This window comes from Canis lupus, chromosome 24, assembly GCF_011100685.1.
Source record: "Canis lupus familiaris isolate Mischka breed German Shepherd chromosome 24, alternate assembly UU_Cfam_GSD_1.0, whole genome shotgun sequence".
NCBI classification, from domain to species: Eukaryota; Metazoa; Chordata; class Mammalia; order Carnivora; family Canidae; genus Canis; species Canis lupus.
Genome location: NC_049245.1, coordinates 29,880,818 through 29,903,676, shown reverse-complemented (window position 1 = coordinate 29,903,676; position 22,859 = coordinate 29,880,818). Strand labels below are relative to the sequence as shown.

At 44.8% G+C, this 22,859-nt stretch overlaps 1 protein-coding gene across 4 annotated transcripts in view; it reads left to right on the top strand.

Annotated features, from left to right (window-relative positions):
* ZHX3 (zinc fingers and homeoboxes 3) overlaps positions 1-22,859 on the top strand; it is a 125,149-nt gene that overhangs the window by 13,493 nt on the left and 88,797 nt on the right. The window contains exon 1 of one of the 4 annotated variants that reach the window (XM_038572324.1): positions 8,924-9,068. The exons of 2 other annotated variants lie outside the window; for them this stretch is intronic. The gene's annotated coding sequence lies outside the window, so the exon portion shown is untranslated. Of the gene's footprint in view, positions 1-8,923; positions 9,069-22,859 lie in introns of those variants that run through there. One more of the 4 variants, XM_038572321.1, reaches the window with a different exon arrangement.

The window sequence follows — 22,859 nt, the reverse complement described above, 5'->3', positions numbered from 1 at the left end:
GTTTTTGTCTTTGATAATTTCCTGTTTTTGGAGTCATCATGAGTCTGTTTCTTTGTTGTTTTACTTATTTCCTCTTGTGGTATCTTGTCGTCTTATAGGCCTGGCTGTATTTGTGCATTAGGCATTGCAGTGCATTTAACAAATTGTTGTAAAAACTATTTTTAAGGTTAGAATGATGTGAACTTCTTCCAAAGAGATTTTCTTTAAAAATATATTTGATTGATTGATTGAGAGAGCATGAGCAGGAGGGACAGAAGGGAGAGGGAGAGAGAAAAATCAGAAGCAGATTCTGCTCTAAGTGCAGAGCCTGACATGGGGTTTGATCTCATGACCCTGAGGTCTTGACCTGAGCCAAAATCAAGAGTCAGTCGCTTAACAGACTGAGCCACCCAGGTGCCCCCCCAAGAGATTTTTCCCCCCAGGCTCTAGGAGCACTAATAGTTTAGTTTCCTTTTGCTCTGTATTCAGAGTTTGACATTATCTAGTCCACTCAGATGACTTGAAACCATCTGTGAAATGGATGGAACACTTCTAATTCACATCTTCTCTTAAGTTAAAGCTCTTTAGGATCCTAGATTACAGCAAAGTGTCAAGAATCTTGTTGGCTCAGGGCTTGAATGTCACACTGAAGAATCTGGAGAAGGGATGGGCAGTTGCTGGTCAATCTGCTTCGTCGGGGGGGCGGGGGGGGGGAAGCATATTGCATCTTAGTTCTGTGGTCCAGTGTAGGGAAAATGAGGAAGGAATGCTGAGCCCGACTGGGCTAGGGATACAGAACCAGTCAGAGAGATGGTCTGTCCTCACTGAGGTGGTATAAGGCAAGGGGTCTACCATGTGGAGTATAGCAGGAGAAAAGCCATGACTGCAGAGAAGCTACAGGTCATAGTTCACCTGTGCCAGAAACAGGTTCTCTTCTCTGGTTCTGGGCAACCTTTTTGGCCAGTGATCCTTCCAAGCTAGCCAATGACCACTTGTGTAGTCTTGGCTGAGCTTAAACACCCTAAACAGCTTCATGAGTGTTCTCTCTGGGTCTATTCTGAGCCCTCCATTTTGGTCTTCACCCAGCATATTGTCCCTACTCACATCACTTCAGTAAAGCCTCATTGCTCTTAGGATATGACTTAAATTATTACCATGACCTTCAAGGCTGTACATGATCTGGCCACCTCTCCAGCCTTATCTCCTCCAATTATCTGTCTCATTGTACATTTTTGCTCTTCTTTGATTAAACCACGATGTATCTGTGATGACCCCAGGGCCTATGCATGTGCTGTTCCCTCTATAGGGAGTATTCTTTTTTCCCCTATTTGTCTAGTGTTATGGACTAAATGTACGTATTCACCCAAAATGTGTGGCTGTATTTGGAATATGACAGTAATTAAGATTAAATGAGGTCATAAGGGTAGGACCCTGATCCAATAGAATTAGTGTCCTTGTAAGAAGAGACACACCAGAGAGCTTACTTTCCCTCTTTTCCTGTGCACAAATACCGAGGAAAGGTCATATGAGGACATAGCAAGAAAGCAGCCATCTGCAAGCCAGGAAGATAGTTCTCACCAAAAACCAAATTGGCTGGGACTTTGATGTTGGACTTCCAGCCTCAAGAACTGTGAGAAAATTTATTTCTGTTGTTTAAACCACCTGGTCTATGGTATTTTGCTATGGTAGCCCGAGCAGACTAATACATCTAATTTAACCCCTATTTTTCTCTTTAGATTTCACACCAACTATTTCCCTAAATATTCTTGAGCCAAAACCTCCTATTAGTGGATCTCATGGTACCATGCCCTGTGTGAGATTTATGTTTTTGATTATTTGACCAATGCCTGCCTTACTTTTTTTTTTTTTTTAAGATTTTATTTATTTATTCGTGAGAGACAGAGCGAGAGAGAGAAGCGGAGACACAGGCAGAAGGAGAAGCAGGCTCCATGCAGGGAGCCTGACGCGGGACTCAATCCCAGGTCTCCACGATCCCACGCTGGGCCGAAAGCAGGCGCTAAACTGCTGAACCACCCAGGCTGCCCAGTCTGCTTTACTTACCAGACTGTAAGCTACATGAAGGTCTCTGGTTTATTCAGGACTGTGTACTTGGGACCTAATATGGGGCCAGGTGGATAGTAGGTGCACAATACACTTTTTTGGGGGAAAAAGTGGGGACAGGCAATGCCTTGAGCTGAGCTGCTGGACATTCAAACTCATCACTGGTCCAGCAGAAACTGTATACTTTTATTTAAAGATTTTATTCATGAGAGAGAGAGAGAGAGAGAGAGAGAGAGAGAGAAGCAGAGACACAGGCAGAGGGAGAAGCAGGCTCCATGCAAGGAGCCCGATGTGGGATTGGATCCTGGATCCCAGGATCACGCCCTGAGCTGAAGGCAAATGCTCAACTGCTGAGCCACCCAGGCATCCCGAAATTGTATATTTATAATCAAGATGTGACAATAGGCCTCAGGATCCTGCCCATCATGTCTGGCTCAGGTCCTGGGCTGGGCCGGACCAGCTGAACCCCAGTTATAGAGGCAGGCAGAAGACTGGCTCTGCAATCAGGACTCACCATTGTATTTTTCTTACAGTGTTCTCTTGAGGAAGTCATAACTTTATAAATACTCTTATACACACAATTTTACTCCCTCCACCCACTCCCACAAACCAGTTCCTTCTTAATCTCAGAAACTTGTGAAACACTGGCCCACTCAGGATGCAGAAACTACATCACTAATTTGAACAAAGAACATTGAATATGCAGAATTACTAACTAATGAAAGGTGGTTAGTGATCAACAGGGTCAAAAGAGAGCTCCAAAGAATATAGACATAGTAATTGTAGATAGCACCTACTATCTCTAGGGCCAAGACAATGTGCCCAAGGAGAGAATACATTTGCAAGTGCCTCTCTGTCAACCCCAAGGTAAGATTTGGGCCTTGTTGGAGAGAGCAGGAATTCAGCCCAATGGACGGTAGAGAAGTTTGATGGATGACCATAGGCAATAGGTCAAAGCTGGCCATCCAGGTAGCAGAAAAGCTTACTGGAGGGTGAGTGCCACTGGGTCTCCCATAGATCACTGGCAACCATGTGCTATAGGAGCCAGAAGAGCAGAGTGGAATCTGGAAGGTTCTGATTCAGGAAGCCCCTTATGCTTCTATGTTTTTGTATTTCTCCAACATTCTCTACTGACAAAGCCTAACCTTGTGCCACTGGCAAAAGGGAAATGTTTGCAGAATTCAGCTCCGGTATCACAGGGCAAGCCAAAGAAGGGTGGCTTTAGAGCCGAGAGGCAATAAGTTAGTACAACTGGATTCAGAACCTTTCTTTAAAAAATTGACTGGACATCCTTTTTAACCTTTGAGTCCTTTTATAATGCATCACATAGCATGTTAATAGTATCATGGAGCATCTCATTCAATTGTTATAGGTACATCAGGGGTTTAAGTAAGTTACTCAAGTTCACATAGCAAGTGAGGAAGACAGGATTTAAGCCCAGGAGTTTCAAATTTAAATCCTACTTACATACTGCATTAAACTGACTCCTGGATTCTTCCACTCCAGACTTTATAAATGCACATAAAGCTTCATGGAAAGTGATAGAACTCTATGAAATGAACTATGTGCTGTTAAGTTTGGGGGTCTGTTCGCTATCCTGGTTCTATAGGATTCTTCTCTTTTGAATCCTTGGTTCTCAGCTTGTTACTGTTCCTTTTCTGTGCTCTGCCTGCATTGTGATACCTTGTTCTAGAAAAGAAGCTGGCATATAAATCACAGAATTTTCAGCTTCTCTTCCTGTGATTGTTCAAAGTTCAGAGATCTTCCCCCTTGTGATTCTATAGTGCTGGCTACTGCTCAGAGCTGTGCAGTGAATAAGATAGAATAGCCATAGATGGAGTGCTTTTGGTTTCGAGTACTAGAAAACCTAACTCAAATTAGAATCAATAATACAGGGAATTTATTGATTTACCTGACTTTACTGGTTCAGGTAAGCCTTGATTAGCACCCCAACTCTGTTTCTTTTTATTCTACTTTTCCCTATTCCATGTGTCAGCTTCATCTTTAGGCTGGCTCTCTTCATGGTTGTAAAATAGTTGCCAGTATCAAATGGTTTCTCACTGACATCCAAAGACACAGGATTTTATTCAATTATTGTGATGAGGCAAATATTGGATACTGATAGATGTAGATCTGGGTAATAGGTCTATTCCTGAAGCACAGGAATACAGTACAAAGTAGATGAGATTAATTCACACTTAGCACAGACTCCACACTCACATGTGGGAAATGGGGTCTATTCCCACCCAAACTGCCTCAGTATTGTACAATGGGCAGTGGGATACACTGGATGTTAGAAGGTACATCTGTAGGGCTAGGCTAGGTTTTACTGTGGTAGCAAACAAACCCCAATCTTATACAGCAAGGTTTATTTCTTGCTCACACTACATGTGTACTATGAGTCTCCTGAGGTGGGGGCGGGGGAGGACACACTATTTATTGTCATCTCCTTTTAGGACCCAGAATAATGGAGCTATCACCATCTTCTGTATTGTCTATTGTTCCTGAGGGGGAGTATACAAAATTGCCCACTAGATCTTAAACTTTAGGCCTACATCTATTCCCACATTATTGACCCAAGCAAGTGGCATGGCCACTCCTGACTCCAAGCTGTGAGGAAGTACAATCCTATCATGTGCGTGGGAAACACACCAGAAATATTTGGTGGCGAGCATTAAATGTCCACTACCACAGGGAGCCATCAGAATACCCACAACAGAGGGCTTATGGAGGACTACCCCAGTACTCACATTCTGTGTGACTGTCAAATATCTCCCAGGTGTTTTGCCATTCAGTGGAATTCATGGTTCTGCGAGTAACTTCTATTAAAATATCTCAACTCAACATCATTCCCGTGTGTGTGTGTGTGTGTGTGTGTGTGTGTGTGTGGTCTTGATCCACAGGGGCTGGTTCCTGGTAAGCTACATGACCTGTAAGCTGGCCATGATTATTCTGAGGGAGGCAGGGAGGGGAGGCACCTGAGATAAGTTGGGTCAATAAGAGCCTCTTCTCTGAGATTTGGGGATTAGGAATTTTTAGTCTCTGTAGTTGGATTGTATCATGTACTTGGGAGTAGTTGGTAGACCTATCCTTCCACTGTATTACCTGGAAGGAGAGAAAACAAGTTTGTGGGGAGAGTCTTACTGGCACCCCTTGCTCTGCTTCCAACCCATCCAGAAGTCTATCTGGATTCTTGTTGGCCTGAGAGACCCATCCCTTTGACCCCTAAAAAGCCCTAAGATAAATTCTCCCTTATTTTTCTTTAACTGCCCTCAGGGGTTACTGGTGCTCATAGCCAGCAGACTCTTACTGATACATGCTCTTTGCCTCTAGACCCTGACACAAAAAAAGGGGTCACAGGTGTAGTCTATTCCAGTAAAATAGAAATCAGGTGGCAATTTTAGTGCATCAGCTATACTTCTGGCAGTTTCTTTCCTGCTTGAGAAAACTCATCAGAATGAGTGAAGTTTAGGTGATATTATTATAGGGATCACCTGGAATCTGCTTCGGTTATTTTTTTTTTAAAGATTTTATTTATTTATTCATGAGAGACACAGAGAGAGAGGCAGAGACACAGGCAGAGGGAGAAGCAGGCTCCATGGAGGGAGCCCTGACGTGGGACTCGATCTCAGGTCTCCAGGATCACACCCCAGGCTGCAGGCAGCACTAAACCGCTGCGCCACCAGGGCTGCCCTTCAATTATTTTTTTAAAGGAAAATAATTTGTCTCCTTGAGTAAATATTAAGTGCATGCTGTTTGCTCTGCCTGGAGTCCTCTCCTCATCAACTCTTTAGACTCAACTCGTGTCGGCTCCTGTGGGAAGACTTTCTACACACTCCTATATCGTATTAATTATGTCCTCCTTTCTACTTCCCAAAGCAGGTAGTGCATTCATGTAGTGTTACATACATATTTTCTTCCAGAAGTACTTCTTTGCATGTCTGTCTCATTTGAAATTCTGAGTTCCTTGGTGGTTGGGAGAATGCCTTGTTTACCTTCACATCCCACAGTACCTAGATTGGAGTAGGCGCTCAAAAAGCTTGCTGAGTAAATGAAGTTAAATTTGAGCAACATATTCCATATATACTGTTATTAATTCAATAAATATATCCTGAGTCTCTAACAGTGTCAGGCCATGTTCCAGATACTGCAGATGAGCAACACAAGTCCTTGCCCTCAGAACATTACGGATGATATTCAGGTCATAAGGGCTATAAGGATAAGTAGAGCAGGATGAGGGGAGAGAGGATAATGGGAGTGGTGGGACTTGATATTTTAGTAGAATGGTCTGGGTAAGTCTGAGGAGGTGACTTCTGAAAATTTTGAAATTTGGAGTAAGGGACACATGCCTTTCAGTACCCTGGGGTTTGAAACATCAAATGCACAGTCTTGCGGGAGGAGTGAGCCTGCATGTTCTAGAAGCAGAAAGGAGGCTAGTGTGGCTGGAATGGGGTGAAGGGATAGAGTACAAGGAGACACAGTTAAAGAAGGGGAGGAGTGTTGGGGAGGGGTCGCAAGAGGCTCTTTGAGATCCTTGACAAAAAGATTTTGATTTTTGCTCTGAGATGGGAAGGAATTGGAGTAAGCTTTACAGAAGGGGGGGAGGGAGATGTTTTGCCTTGAATTTTAACAGAATTCCTCTGGCTTCTTGAGAACAAGCTCTCCGAGAGCAGGGTGGAATCAGAGGACAAGTAGAATCTGTTCACTGCCATATTCCAGGAAAAAGATGATGAGGGCTCAAATGAGGATATTTTTAAAAATTTATTTATTCATGAGAGAGACAGACTGAGAGAGAGGGTCAGAGACACAGGTAGAGGGAGAAGCAGGCTGCCTGTAGGGAGCCGGAAGCGGGACCAGATCCTGGATCCTGCATCCTGGGATAACGACCTGAGCCAAAGGCAGGCACTCAACCATTGAGCCACCTAAGCATCCCTCAAATGAGGGTATTTTAAAGGTATTTGTTATTGAATTACATGTCGAATATGAGGATAGGAAAAGAGAAGTTGAGGATGACTTCAAGGTTTGGCTGGAGCCTCTAGAAGGATGGAATTGACGTTGATGAGGTGGAGAAGACTGAAAGGGACAAATTGAGGAGCAAGTTCTAGAGTTTGGCTTTGGACATGTCAAGTGTGACATATTGTGCCCACTCTCTTTTATTTATATATACATATATAAAATGTTTTCACTATTTTTCAGAGTCTGAAGGTTAAAATTCAACCTGAAGTTAAAGTCAGCTTTATTTGTTGAACACCAGGCACTGTGCAGAAAGCTTCATGGGTGCTGTCATTCAAATCTTTCAATCGGTTCTACTGGCTTAATTACTAATATTTTCATTGCTCTTTTATGGATTAAAGATTAAATGGCATGTCCAAAGTCACTCAGCCAAGGATTAATCTGTCAATATAATGCAGATCCGGGATGCCAAGGGATGTCAGGCTGCAGAGCTCTTGCTGTTTATTAATCACTGGATTCTAAAGGTAGGGATCACTTTCTGAGCATATATGCCATAGACATGGGCTCCATGACAACACAGGACCCTGGGACGTGTGACCCCCCCCAAAAAAAAAAATTCAGAAAAGGGCCCACCGCCATCCCAGGTGTTACACGTGACACAATGGAAGCTGTGAAGAAAGAACAGCATTAGTGTACCTTCAGAGTCTGATGCTTACAAGTTCTCAAATACCTGAGGATTTTTTTTAAAAAGGTTTTATTTATTTATTCATGAGAAACACAGAGAAGAGAGAGAGGGAGAAGTGGGCTCCCTGCGGGGAGCCTGATGCAGGACTCGATCCCACGGCCCCGGGATCACGACCTGGGCCAAAGGAAGATGCTCAACCGCCGAGCCACCAGGCATCCCTCAAGTACCTGAAGATTTCATCTTAAAAAGCCATCAGAAGTTGCTGATGTTTAGAAATAGCAGGGATTAAAAACTGCAGTGGAGCAATTCGGTTGGACGAGAGAAGAGCCAACCCTCGGGCGATGCTTGTTGGGCAACACCACAGGGAGAGGGGCCAGGCAAGGGACCAGGATCCCTGCCCTGCCTGCATCCTTTCCAAAGGGTAGCCGTGGGTGACCTTCCTTAGGTGGGCCTCCAGGAGGGCCAGGATACGGAGCACAAAAGCCGGGGCCCCTGGAGCCGCGGCCCCGCCCCCTCCGGCTTCCACGCGGGGAGACGCGGGACGGCGCCTGCGCATGCGCCGGGCGAGGTCCGCTCTCCGCGACGTCAGGGGGCTCGCGCCCGCGTGAGGCCCCGCCCCCCGGGCGGCAGCGGCGACCTGGGCGGGGGGCCCCGGGCCCCGCCCCCAGCCGAGCCGAGCGGGGCCGAGCCGAGCGGGGCCGAGCCGCGCCGAGCGGCCCCGAGCGCGGCCGAGCCGAGCCGAGCCGAGCGGCCCGGAGTCGGTTGGTGCAGCTGCGTCCCCGCCGCCCAGCAGTCCGCGGCTCCGGCGCCGCCGCCGCCGCCGCCGCCTCCGCCTCCTCCGCGGGGCCCGCGCCGCCCGCCCGCCCGCCCGCCGGGAGGGAGGGAGGGAGGCCCGGCCGCGGGCGCCGCCGCCGCCGCCGCTGCCAGGTGAGCGCCCGCCGCGGCCCGCCGGCCCCGCGCGCCCCCGCCGTGTCAGTCCCCGTGTGCGTGCGTGTGTGTCCCCCCGCCCGCCAGCCCCCGCGTGCGCCAGCCCCCGCCCGCCCCTCCCGCGCGCTGCCCCGTCTCTCTGTCAGCCGCCAGCGCCCCCTTGCGCGCAGGCCCCGCCCCTTCCCCCCGAAGCCCCGCCCCCGCCCATCTGTCAGCGCCCCCCCCCCCCCCCCGCCGCTGCCCCGGGGCTCGCCGTGGACCCTGCGGGCCGGGAGGGCGGGGATGCCCGCGGCGCCCCTCCTCGGCCCCGCTCCCCGGGCAGCGTCCGTCCGCGAGGAGGCAGCGGAGCCGGGACTGCAGCCTCGCTCGGGGCGCCCCGGGCCCCCCGGAGGCCGGCCGCGCCGAGGGAGCGGAGCTTGGGGTTTCCATCCCGAGGAGCCCGTCGGAAGTGCTCGTGCAGCGGGTGGGATGGGGAGCCTCGGTGGGAAGCGTTAGGCAGCCCGAGTCCCTCCGAGTCGCGCGGCTTGCATTTCTGAGCAGTGATTGCGCTGGGCTGGTGCCCCGGGAGAGGCTGCTGCGGGGAGGGGCGGGGAGGGGAGGTGGACGGGGACGAGGACGGGGACGGGGAGCACGGACGGCAGCCTCCTTTCTGTTTTTATCTGTGTCATGTGGGCACGTAGTATTTATTCACGAGACCCTATGCATCTTGGGCTTGCAGAGAGGCGTCGGTCGCGCCGCGTGTGAATGCTCCTGTAGGTTGTTGTCTCGACGTTCTTTATTTGTAGCAAACTTAGCATCGCGGTATTTCAAAACTAAGAGAAAAAATGCGTCCCCAAACACTTGGTATCCTGCCGGGTAGTTCTCAACCACGGGGAAAGAGCCAAAAGCGCACTTCATTAGCTGGAACAACTTATTCGGGCTTAATTCGTTTCTAAGAGACATACAGTGGAAAAATCCAGAAGCGGCAAAGTAGTATCAAAAAAGAGTCTTAGGAAATTAATGAAAGGGCCCTTCTATTGCCGCCCTGGAAAGATGGTATCAAAGTTGCTGTGGAGGACACAGCTACTATGTAATGATAAACATATTAACCAAGTTGGTTTTGTGACCTTGATACGTTGAGCAGCGCTTGATTTGCACAGTGCTGCTTTAATAGGCAAACACGGCATGGGAGTGGGGTAACTTTGGGAGAAAATGTTCCCCGCGTCTTGTTTTGTTTTCATATTTAAGATTTTCAACTAGGGCAGTCTCCTGGTAGGAGTGTTGTTTAGTTTAGACATAACATTTAAAAAAAAAATCACAAAAGTAATTCATGTTTAAAGCAGAAAGCTAGAAAAACAAAGAAAGGCTTGAGGGGGAAAAAAAAAACCACCCATAATTCCACAAATGATAGGGAACCACAATTAGGTATTTATCCTCTTATTCTTTTTTTTATCCTTTTAATCTCTTGTTCTTATGCATAAGTATTTTTTTCTTACAGAAATGCTACCATACTAGGAGATTGTTTTATTATATACTTTTTTCCCCAATTTATAAGTGGATTATATAGAATCTTATAGATTATGTATGCCTCGTACATAAAGGCATGAGAGGAGGATGATGGATGTAGGGATTCAGTGGTGATTATACATAATTCTTTGCTTAATCTGATTTGCAACTTGAAATGGCTCTGTAGCCCGAGGTATTGTCTCCTCTTCTATAGATGTATAGTTACCCTATTTATTACTCATAAAACTTGTGTATGAGTAAGAACTTATCTTTGTGATACTTTTAAAAAATAAATTGGATCCTCTGCTTAGAGCGATATAATAGCTTCTCGTCTTAAAGTAAAATCTGAATTCCTTGCCACGGCTGACTAGGCTGCCTCCCTGTCCTCACTTCCAGTTTTGCCAAACAGATATCTTTGCTATTCTTTAAAAAACTTTTAAACATATGCTAGCCTCCATGCCTTTGCATTTGCTGTTCCCTCTGCCTAGAGCTCTGTTCCCTGGATATCGTGGTTCTTGCCTCAGATGTAACCTTATCAGGTTTTTCTTGACCCCTTTGTGTAAAATACACCCACTCCCTTCTCCTCCTTAACTTTTTCTTCATAGCACTGACTCTCCTACTGATGAGTACATATTTATTTGTTGATTTATGTCTCTTCTCCCTCATTAACACAGAAGTGTGGCTTTTTTCACTGATGTGTCCTCAGGGCTCAGAAAAATCACCTGACACGTTATAGGTGCTTAGTATTTGTTGAATGAATGAGTGAATGAATGCTCATTATCCGTCGTTCCTGTGACCTTCCTGTAGCCTCCTAGGCTTTTTAGATAGGGCTGTCATGAAGTGAGATAACAACCCTTTAAAAGTCAAGATAGTCCTCTCCTTTACCTATCTGAGAAGAATTTTACAAGTGAGGCTTATAATCTTAAAAAGAATTGTAGTCTTGGGCAGCCCCGGTGGCTTAGCGGTTTTGGGCCACCTTCAGCCCAGGGCCTGATCCTGGAGATCCAGGATCAAGTCCCACATCGGGCTGCCTGCATGGAGCCTGTTTCTCCCTCTGCCTGTGTCTCTGCCTCTCTGTCTCTGTCTTTCTCTCTGTGTCTCTAATAAATAAATAAATAAAATCTTAAAAAAAAAAAAAAAGAATTGTAGTCTTGATTTAACTTGAACAATCGAGGGAAGAAACATTTTTGGCAAATGTTACTGGCTTTCTTTTTTATGCCTTATCCCTTGTGTCACATTGGAAATCTTTGAAAAGTATAAAGTATCCCAGTTATGTTTACAGCTGTGATTTCAATTTGGTAGTTCTTAGTGATAGTATAAGCCTCAAGAGCATAGTGAGTTTTTTTGTGTCAACAGATACCCAGAGATATAATTACAGCCTTAATGTGTTTTCATTTGAGGAGTAGCTGTTATATTTACTTATTTTCCTGGCAATTCTATCCTTTTCAACTCTTTGCTTATCAGTTTTTGGATGGCTTCACAGGTATGCTTAGGTTTTTTTTTTTTTTTTAACATTTTAAAGTAAATCCTTGATCTCTTGAGCATTTTACATCTCTCATGTGACTCTTGAACCATTTGAAAGTACCAGTTTCATCTTTCAGGATGAAATGATATCTGTAGTGAAATGTATAATTGCATTTTCATTATAAGGATGGGAAAAATTGTATCTTGGGGCAGAATTTTTACAGAAAAGCTATAATGTGAGTGTAAGATTTTTTAAAAAGCTTGAATTTCAAGTAGACTACTTTTTAATGAGTTTTTGAAAAAAAATCCTTGTTTTTTGCTCATAAGGAAAAGGATTCTTTGTACACAATCCAAACAGAGACCTTCCAAACCATTTTTTCTTATGCCTCAAATATACAAGAACTTGGGGGGAAAATCGTAAATGAAAATTTTCTTTTTTTTTTTAAGATTTTTATTTTTTTGACAGAACAAGCATAAGCAGGGGGAACCGCAGGCAGAGGGAGAGGGAGAAACAGTGTCCTTGCAGAGCAGGGAGCCCGATGCAGGGCTCAATCCCAGGACCCTGGGATCATGACCTGAGCTGAAGGCAGATGCTTAACTGACTGAGCCACCCAGGTGCCCTGAAAATTTTCTTTTAAAGGCCTAAAGGGAATGCATTAAGATTTTATTTTTATTTGTTCCATAGGCATTTATTGAGCATGTAATTGGGGCAGTTCTATGTGTTTTTGCACAGGCTACATGGCCATGATGACCATGTGCACTTTCAGATTATCAGCCTGATTTCTTATTATTTCTTCTCTTTTGTCACTTGGCTACCTCCTTTCTATCATCATATTCTCTCCCTACCTGATCTCATCTATTCTCAGGACTTTAATACCCTTTGGGTGCTAACTTCTTTCCTTGATTAGACCTCCTTCTCCACCACTCTCTGGTTCTAGTTTTGCATTTTTACCCACTGCCTTCCTGCTGTCTCTTCTTGCTGCCCCACCATGATCTCAAACTCCAGAATGTCTCCTCTCAAACTTCCGGATTTATATTCCTCATTCCTGACTCCTGTCTTCCCTCTCTCCCAGCTTTCTCTACCCTCTGCCTTTCCTGTGTCCTTATTGTCCTCTCATTGCTTAAGCCAAACACCTGAAAATTGTCTTTCAGTCCATCAGGACAGCATGTTGGCCTAGGCTCCAGAATACCTCAAACCCTCCCTTCCCTCTGTCCTCCTAATCCAGCTGTGAGAATAGCCTGCCTATACCTGGCCTCCCAGCTTCCGCTCTTGCCTCCTTTTAACCACTGTCCCCATTGCGGCCAGAATGGATGCTACTAAAAAGCCAACCAGATCACGTCACCCCCTCGCAGTGGCTTCCTACGGCACTGGGACCCACACCACACTTCTTAATCTGAGGTGCTCGGCCTCTGTCTCTCCAGCCTCTGCTCCTTGCTCAACTGTTCTTCTGTCAGGTAGGAACTGACAATGTGCCAGTTCTCCTCCTCTTCTGTACAGGCTCTTCTCTTTGCCTGGCACCCGCCCCTTCTCATAGAAAGATCCTTCTCAAGCATTTGCTCTCAGCTAAAATGTCCCTTTTCAGAGGGTCTTTTCCCGATCACCCCTCCCACAGTTGCCTCCTCCCTGATGTCCCCTCCTAGTGTGTGTGCGTTTCCTGCCTAGTGTTTCACCACAATTCCAAGTATCTCATTTATGCGTTGCCTTTATCATCTACTCTCCCAGGAGACTGCAAGACTGCTGAAGGCCGAGACCGCCTTGGCCTGTTTACGGTACGGTCCTGGCACCCAGTGCTCTGCCTTAAATCCAGTGGGTGCAGGTCCTTAAGACCTTTTGAATAATAGTTTTTGTAACAGCTAACCTTTTTCGAGACTTACTCTGTGCCAGGTCCATTGCTAAGTGTGATCACGCATGATCTTTAAATCTCTGGGAGAACTAACTAAGGTGGCAGTGATTATTACATTATCATTTCTGCTTTCTAGTTGAAAAATATGAGCTAAGAGGAATAAATTTTAAAGCTATACAGCTAAGAAAGTGTTGGAGCTAGGATTTGAATCTATATGATCTGACTGTAGAAACTTCCTCCTACTCATTATTGCCTTCTCATGCGAATGTAAGGGTATATGAATGTGAAATAGGCCATAATAGTAACATGATGGTTCCAAGCATATACTGGGGTATAAGAATTGGATTAGGGTGCTGTATTTCTTGGGAAGTTTCTGTTAAAAACCCACTATGCCAAAGCATGTAGATAGATTAGTTTGAGTTCTGTTTTAATTTTACCTTTGTGGACTTCTAGCTGTAAGCCTTTGGGCAAATTACTTAACATGTCTAAGTCTGTTTTTTCAGCTGTAAATGGAGAAAAATAATAGTTCTTATCTCACAGGGTCATTGTGAGTAGCATAATTATACATATAAAACACTGAATGTTAACTGTTAATATAAGGAGGGGAAAAAATGCTCAGAAAAGACTTGTAGCCCCATCAACAAATGAGAGTTTGAGTAAAAGTGAAAGACTACTAACCAACAATATTGTTTCATTTACTCTGCTTTTGAATTTATAAAAATGATCAAAAATACTTAAATGATTAAGTATTTGGCTTATGATTTATAATCATTCTGTTGATATTTGGCAACTTTATGTTTGGATTCAAACTTGTTAAATGCTTGAGGTAAGAGTTTTCTTGTTTTTAAACTCCTTTCCATCTTAAGAAAAAGTCTCAGGGTAGAGAGATCTTTTGAGAGGCTGGCCATTTTTGAGAGTCTGGCTAGTTTTTTGTCTTTCATCAGAAAGATACTAGGGGTGCCCGGGTGTGGCTCAGTTGATTAAGCGTCTGACTCTTGGTTTCAGCTTGGGTCATGATCTCAGGGTTGTGAGGTTGAGCCCCACGTTGGGCTCTGCACTCAGTGGGGAGTCCGCTTAAGGTTCTCTCTTCTCCCTTTCCCTCTGTCCCTCCCTACCCTTTCTAAAATAAATAAGTAAAATCTTAAAAAGAAATATCAGGGCGCAGCTGAATTTTCTGGTGGAATGGCTTAGGATCAGGTGCTATTTTGGTGGCTTACAACAACTCTATGAGGTAGAGGGTGAGGTTTGTCTGCTAAGACTAAGTGGGAAGAGGTCAGAGGGAAATCAAGGAGATTTGACATATAATCAAGGTCAGGAAGAGTGAACTTGGGGCAATGTCCGTTATTTCCTGACACTATACAAGGCTCTGTTGAGGTAGGGGACTATGGGTCTAGGGCTAGGGTATCAGTAGCATTCAGCTGCCTGGTTTTAGGAGCACAGAAAGCATATGGTTGGATTGCCAGAGTTGTGGTTTGCTGGCAGAAGGACAGTGGAGCAGAGGATCTGAGGGTATTAGTCAGGGAGTGATTAACATGACAGGTAAGAGTTTTCAGGTTGGATGAGGGAGAGAAAAGGACCAGAAGTGTTGGTGAAGTCACAGAGTGGGTGTATTGGAGTGATGGAGTAAGAGGAGGTTATGGTTAGACAGGGATATTGGAGTAGAAGATTTCAGAACTGGAGTAGTTAATTACTGGACATGATGGGCTCCTGGATTTTGCTACAGACATGAATGGTTAAGATGAAGTGAACTCAGTGAAGACGAGTAAAGTCAAGGAAGACAACCAACTGAGAGGCTGGAGAGTTGTTTGGGTCATCCATGTGTCAGAAAACCCATCATGGAGATGGCAGGACATTTAGGGTGGAGAGAAAGAAGGTGTGCCAAGTCTGCCTTTACCAGCAAGAGAAGACGTGTTGGTGGCCAGCCTGCAGGAGCCTCAGAAGATCAGGGGATTTTGCCTGAGGGCAGTAGAAGAACAACGACCTGGCAACTTCATTGGTTGCAAGGTCTCTCTGGAAGGAGTTGGCCTTGGGCCAGATTCATTATGCTTCGGACGGAATCCCAATTCAAGTGAGCAGCATGCAGGGCATGTTGGATATGTTTCTAAACTTGGTCATGAAAATCATCTGAGGGTGTGTTTTTTAAAAATACAGATTTCCGGGCCCCATTCTGGACCCACTGGATTAGAATTTATAGGAGAGAGGACTGAGAATGTATATTTTAAACTCTCCCTCCGCCACACACATACCTGCTCTTTATGATCAGACAGGTTTGGGAAATACAGCTGTAGTGTTTAAGATTATGCGATCTGGAAGCCGACTGCCTGAGTGTAAAGGAGGTGAGGCTGGTAGGAGTGAGCCTTAGCCCACGACTCTTAATAGCTTAGCTTTCCAGGTCCGCCTGATAGCAGAAACAGTGAATTAAGGGCCCCACCACTGGAGGCAAGCATACCGACCATAGCAAGAAGAGACAGCTGGAGATGACAGAGATGGAAAACTGTACAAAAATAATTCAAAGTATAGCAGTTTGGGGGACATTCACTGTAGAAGAAGCAGTCCTGTTTGCCTCAGGGGTCCTCGAATACATTAATTAATCATAATTGTCCTGTTCAACAGGAATAGGTCAGGTTGTGGTGTGGTTAGTTCTGAAGGACTGAGAAGGAGGTAGTGCAGCTCAGAAAGTTTTCTGCCTTAAGCTATCATGATATAGTGCTTCAGTTAACCTTAAAATCAACTCATGTGACACATTTCTGTCTCTGAAGATATGAGACTAAAACATTTACTCAAGGACAAGCTCAAGACGAGTGGTGATTATCCCCTGTATACACGATTAGATACTTAATATCATGGTGGTGGCAGCCCTACCATTCATTCTGTTTTTTCACCAAGAAAGTACTCTTCCTTCTCGTGACAAGGAAGAGGAATCCTGCAAAAGAATAGCTGCTGGGAGGGAACTTGGAGTTAGCCATTCTTGGCTGACCATTTAGAATCCCCTGTTGGTAGTAAAGGAGGTTTGAGTTTGAGTTGCAGTGTTTAGAATATTTAAACTTTACTTCCAGGCTGGTTTATCATAGCCAAACACTAAAGCTGCAGGGAAAGAATGTTGTCAGCCCTGCTAGGAGTGGTTGCTATGGACCTTGAGCCTAAAACTTGATTTGCTCTATCATGTGTTCCATTTCTTATTTCCTTTTAGAACGGCTGGTACTGAGAAGCCTGGCTTTCACACTGCTGAACTGGGCGCCAAACATGGCATAGCATCTTGGTTATATTCCTGTCACTTAGTACATCCTTCCACTTACTGCCTCATTTCCTTGGTGAACTACAGGGAGCTTCTTGAATGCCCATCTCGAGATCTAGAAAATGTGGCAATGGAGGTTTTAGTAATGCCAATTTAACCAGAACTTTCCATTTGCAAGTTGAGATTTTTAAAAAGTAATTCCATTTAGAAAAAAAATAGAAATTGAAAATATTTTTCCCTTTAGAAACACATTTAAAGCTGAGAAACATTAAGCAGAGGCCAATGAGTTTTTTAACACCACACTTATCTGCCCTACAGAACTTAGAAACCCCTGAATTCTGTTGTATTATACCGTATTATGAAGGTTCTGCTGTATTATGGTGTTCTTTTTGTTTTTTTTATAAGATTTTATTTATTCATGAGACACACACAGAGAGAGAGAGAGAGAGAGAGAGAGAGAGAGAGACAGGCAGAGACAGGCAGAGGGAGAAGCAGGCTCCCTGCAATGAGCCCAGTGTGGGACTCGATCCCGGGACTCCAGGATCAGGCCCTGGACTGAAGGCATCGCTAAACCGCTGAGCCACCCAGGCTGCCCTGTGGTGTTCTTTATAATATTTCAATCACTAAATGTACTCCGTTTGTGAAGTGTTTATGTGCCTACTGTGAACTAGGCACCATGGGGTTAAAAAAGGTCTCTGTTCTCAAACGTTTTTAAAAAGACAAGATGCATTTAAATCTGTAACCTCAAGCAGACTATGCTGCCTGCTGCAAAGGAGGTATAATCAAAATGTAGGATCACAGACGAAAGAGAGGTTATTTCTGGTGGTAAGTGGAAGTGGTGAGAAGGGATGGGAGGGTGCTTTCAGGGAGTGTTGTCTTCAGACAGGATCTTGAAGGTTGGGTTGAATCTGGAACTGCTACATTTGATACTCTGTTTACTAAGGCATCATTTATTTTAGCAAGACTATGAAGATACTTTGGTGACTTATGAATTAACTTTCAATCATCCAGAATGCCTCACTCCTTCATTTTTTTGGATTAACTTGTCTTTGTAATTAAGTACAAAGTATGAAGGGATGTATAGTGGAGAAGGGCTTTTATGGAAGCCCTTAAAAACAATCTTTGAGGCAGCCCGGGTGGCTCAGCGGTTTAGTGCCGCCTTCAGCCCAGGGTGTGATCCTGGAGACCCGGGATCGAGTCCCATGTCAGGCCCCCTGTATGGAGCCTGCTTCTCCATCTGCCTGTGTTTCTGCCTCTCTCTCTGTGTCTCTCATGAATTAATAAATAAAATCTTAAAAAAAAAACAACAATCTTAGGATCATAGTGGATGTCTCAAATTCCAAAAGATTTGGAAATACAGCACTATAGTAGTGAATACAAAACCAGAGTGATAATGGAAGGTATATGCTTAAGTATATGGTTTAGGATTTAGAGGAAGAAGGAACTCTAAGTGATGTTGGTGAGGACTTTATAGGAAAGGAATAGACTGCCACGTTAGGAGACTTCTGAATACTCACAGTCTCATTTCTGAGTGTCTTTTTCAGGCAGGGATGCCTTTGGCAATGAGGGCAGGAGAGCCCCATGTGCTGGGGGCGTAATAAACAGAAGGAGGCCGGTGCCTCCTCATTCTCCCTTGTTCTAGCATGGCTAAGCACAGAGGGTTTTGCAGAATGGCTCTACCCAGTCCAGGCCTCTGTGTCTTTTTTTTCTGGGCTTGGCCTGCCTCAAAGTTACATATTTCTGCCACAGAGTGAATGCTTTTTGGCTGACGTGTGTCTGTCTGGGTGAATCCTCATTCCTTTGGCAAACCCATTTCTTGCCATGGTAGGTTAGCTACAACTGGACCATTGTGCCACCCTTGCAAATGGTCATTGTTGGGTCTGAGACCTTACAGTCAGTTTTTCCTTTCCCACATAAGACTGAATTTTCACTCTTCTTGCCTGGTCAGTTCAACAGTTAATTTTCCAGGAAGCTGAAAACATACCATTTGCTACCTTTTGTAAGGTTTCAGGAAGCTGAAAATATACCATTTGTGCTGAAATGGGGCCCTGGCTCAGAATTCTGATCTTTTTGGAAATCACTATAAACAGTTTTGAAAAAATCAGTATATACTGATTTGAAAAAAAAATAGTATTTTCCTTGTTTATTCCTGATAATCCCAGCAGCTTTTTCTTTTTTTAAAATTTATTTATTTATTTATTCATGAGAGACAGAGAGAGAGAGAGAGAGAGAGGCAGGCAGAGACACAGGTAGAGGGAGAAGCAGGCTCCATGCAGGGAGCCTGACATGGGACTCGATCCCAGGTCTCCAGGATCATGCCCTGGGCCAAAGGCAGCGCTAAACCACTGAGCCACCCAGGCTGCCCGCCAGTAGCATTTTAAAAGCTATTTTTGGCAATGCTGTACACTCAATTTTACCAGGCAGGTGACTAAAGCAACTCTAAGAAATTAAATTCTGTCACTCAACAATAATGTACTTATTTTGTGCCTACTATGTATCAGGTTCTATGGTAGATAGCAGTGGGGAGCAGTCAGACATGGTCTTTCTCTGGCCTCCTGCTGCTTACAGTCTGGGAGAATCCATGGCTGGGAAGCCACAATAGAGATATAGGTGCTAGAGGCTTGGAGGCAGAAAGGCTTGGTGTATAGTTCTGCTTTTGCCCTTTACCAATTATATGACTTTAGGCTTTTGACTCTATTTTCAGTCAACTGTAATAAAAAAAATCTTTTAACAGGGTTTATAAGAGTTTTATCATAAATGATACTACATAGAAAAGAGCTTTGAGAAGGTCAAGTTACTATATATATAGCAAATATAGGTGGGGTAATCAGCCCCTGCTTTGTCTAGTAGGAATGGCTAACAGAGGGTTTCCACTGCTCTGTGGCTTCAGAGAATGCCATGTACTTCAGAGAATCTGCAAATACAACACTGGGACTTTTACTAATATTTCATTAATTTTTATGCTTTTATTTTTTTTTAAGATTTTATTTATTCATTAATGAAAGACATACAGAGAGAGAGAGAGAGAGAGAGAGGCAGAGACACAGGCAGAGGGAGAAGCAGGCTCCATGCAGGGAGCCTGACGTGTGGGACTTGATCACGGGTCCCAGGATCACACCCTGGGCTGAAGGCGGCACTAAACTGCTGAGCCACCCAGGCTGCCTTATACTTTTAAATAATAAGAAAACCAGCTGGGTTTTTGGTGCCTGGTGTTAATATAGGCTACTTAGTCATCCCTAACAAGCTGTAGATTTAATACCTACTGGCATCATTTCAGCAAACAGTGCTTCTAGATGTTTACTATCTAACCAGAAATTTATTACTCCAGCAATGGATGTGTGATTATGCTAACTAGTCTAATACCATGGACTTACACAGTAGGAAGACAGAGGTTTCTCTGAACAATAATTATAATAAAATAAAAGTATCCTTTGTGAATTGTAAAAGATATCTCTAGTTTTTACAGATTTAGGTATCTCAAGAGTTTTGAACTGCACGCTTCCTTTTCGTCTGACCTCCTACTGTTTAGGGGCCGTCTTCCTGCATACCGCTGAAGAACTAAGACTTTTCATTGCAGGGATTTTCTCTAGTAACCTAGACAAGACCTTAGTCTTTTGGAACCTCAATTTAGTTGTAAAATGTGCCTTTTCTCTGCCATGTCGACTTCACAGGGTTGTTGGGACATTCAGGCAGAGGATTGGAATGGATGTGCCTGTGTCTGTGATGGTTCTCATTTAGTCATAAGTATGGTGGTCAGTTAATTCTGGCAAATGAATACCATGGAAGGACCAATGTTTTGATTTATAGTACAGCCTTATTCAAGTTTCCCGATTCTTTCTCATTAAAATTCAGTGCCGTCCACATCTTTCAGTTTCATTCTCACTTAATAGCATTTCACTTTATGCCTGGCTAGCCATTCACCAACATTTACTGAGCAGGCAATGTGTCAGGCATTGCATAGCATGCTGGGGATGTAGAGGCAAGAGGGCCAGACCTGCTTGCCTATTTGACAGGGGAATGAGCCCAAGACTACAGCATTAATTCTTGCTTGAATTTCCAGCCTGCTGGCCTTCCCTACAGATTTCAGACTTGCCAGTTCCTACAGTTGTATGAACCAGTTCTTTAAATCTCTAAATTTGTGTGTGTGTGTGTGTATGCTTAACATATATACACACATGAATCCTACTGGGTCTGTTTCTCTGGAGAACCCAGGCTGATACAGTACTTAACAAATGCTCTCATTATTGATGCAGAAAGAAGAACAAGTGTGGTAAACAAAATGCTTTCTGTAGTTTTAGCTGTGTTGAGTTTGAGGTGCCCATGGAATCCACATGCAGATACCTGCAGGCCAATGTAGTGAAGTCTAGGAGAACTCACATGAGTGGTCTGCACTGCAGATATATAAGTTTGGAAGTTACCAGTTTGTAGCTGGCAGTCGAAGCTATGTTTGTGGATGATTTCAAACATAAGTATGTTAAGGTAAGAGGAGGTATCAAGATGGAATCCCAGGAGACACTGACATGTAGAGGAGAGGAAGAGGAGCCAGTAAAGGAAGCCAAGAAGAAAGAGTAGACAGAGAGGAGGATAACCAGGAGAGAATGGGGTTGTTGAAATCAAGGCAGGGGAGAATTTTTCTTTTATTTCCTTCCTTCCTTCCTTCCTTCCTTCCTTCCTTCCTTCCTTCCTTCCTTCCTTCCATCCATTCCATCCATCCATCCATCCATCCATCCATGAGAGACACAGAGGCAGAGAGAGGCAGAGGGAGAAGGAGGCTCCCCACCGAGCAGGGAGCCTGATGCAGGACTCAATCCCAGGATCCTGGGATCACGACCTGAGCCAAAGGCAGATGCTCAACCACCGAGCCACCCAGGTGCCCCAAGACAGGGGAGAATTTCAAGGAGGGAGTGCAGCGCTGGTAAGTGCCTCAAGATCAGGAGAAATGTTGCTATATGTCTGTTGAACTTAGCTCCTAGGAGGTATTGTCAGAAGTGATTGTTTCAGTGTCATGATGTATCACAGTGGGTGGAACAGAGGATCGTGGAGGTGAAGTGGAGATGCATGTCTGCTGCTCCTCTTTCTTCAGAGCTCACTTCTGAAGTGTGATGCTAAGGAGGGATGGTGGGAAGGGATGATTTTAGGATAAGAGGGGCCCTCGCATGTTTAGAGGCTGAAGAGATGGAACTAGAAGAGAGGAAGAAAGCAGAGATTCAAGGGAGAGAAAGGACAAATGGTCACTCAAATGCTCCTCCAAGGGTAGGTGGTCAGTAAAGTTGCCAGAGGGGGAACGCCTCTTTCACTTTGTATGGAAAGAGGAAAAGCTACTTGGGGATACAGATATGTCTACAGCAGGTAGGAGACTAGAAGTTTTGCCCTCATCAGATCTTCTGTGTTTGCAGAGTGGACCTTTGGCAACAGCTGAGCCAGGATGAGCTGGTGCAGTAAGATCTCTGCAGATGGCAGTGAAGGTATAAAGTTCTGTGGGGCTCAAAGTAGAGGCTGGTGATTGCTCCCATTGTCTGTTGAGTGAAAGCTTTGCCCCGGAGTCTGGTGTTTGTCCAGTCCTCCAGAGTCTGCTTTTAACTAGTTCTGCCAGCCTGCCTGTCTTGTCTGCGTCATTCTGGCACCCTTGTACTTTAGCCAGGAGCATTTCTGCTCTAGCACCAGCATTTGGCTTGGGGAGACTGGGTGCTATAGGGAAGATGCCATTGGATTTGGAGTCAGGGGTCCTGTGGTTCAGTCTTGGGGCCTCAGACACAGCTTAACTCTCCAGGTCTGTTTCTTCATTTGTAAACTGTTCATTATAACAACAGTAAGTGATGATGGTGATGGTTGTGTCAGAGGAGAAAACATATTTTAAAGTACTGTGAAGAGGGTAAGTAGTATATAAATGGAGCTGGTGTCATGAGGCCATGAGTAACCCTAGCTCCAGACTTTTGTATAAATGTTCTTTACCACTAGAGCCCTCCCCCTTCCATCCAACTATCTAAATTCAGCCTCTATTACATAGAGACACGCTAGCTCCTGTAACAGATAAACCCTGCTGGAATCTCAGTGGCTTAAAACAGTCGACATTTTCATGCCCATTTGAAGTCCAGTCATCTTGGGGGTGGCGGGGGCCCAGACTGATGGATGATCTGCTATCTTCAAACCAGAGTTTCCAAGGTTGCCTTGGATGTCCACGTCCAGCCAGCAGAGTGGGAGAAGAGAAAATGTGGATGACTGTCTG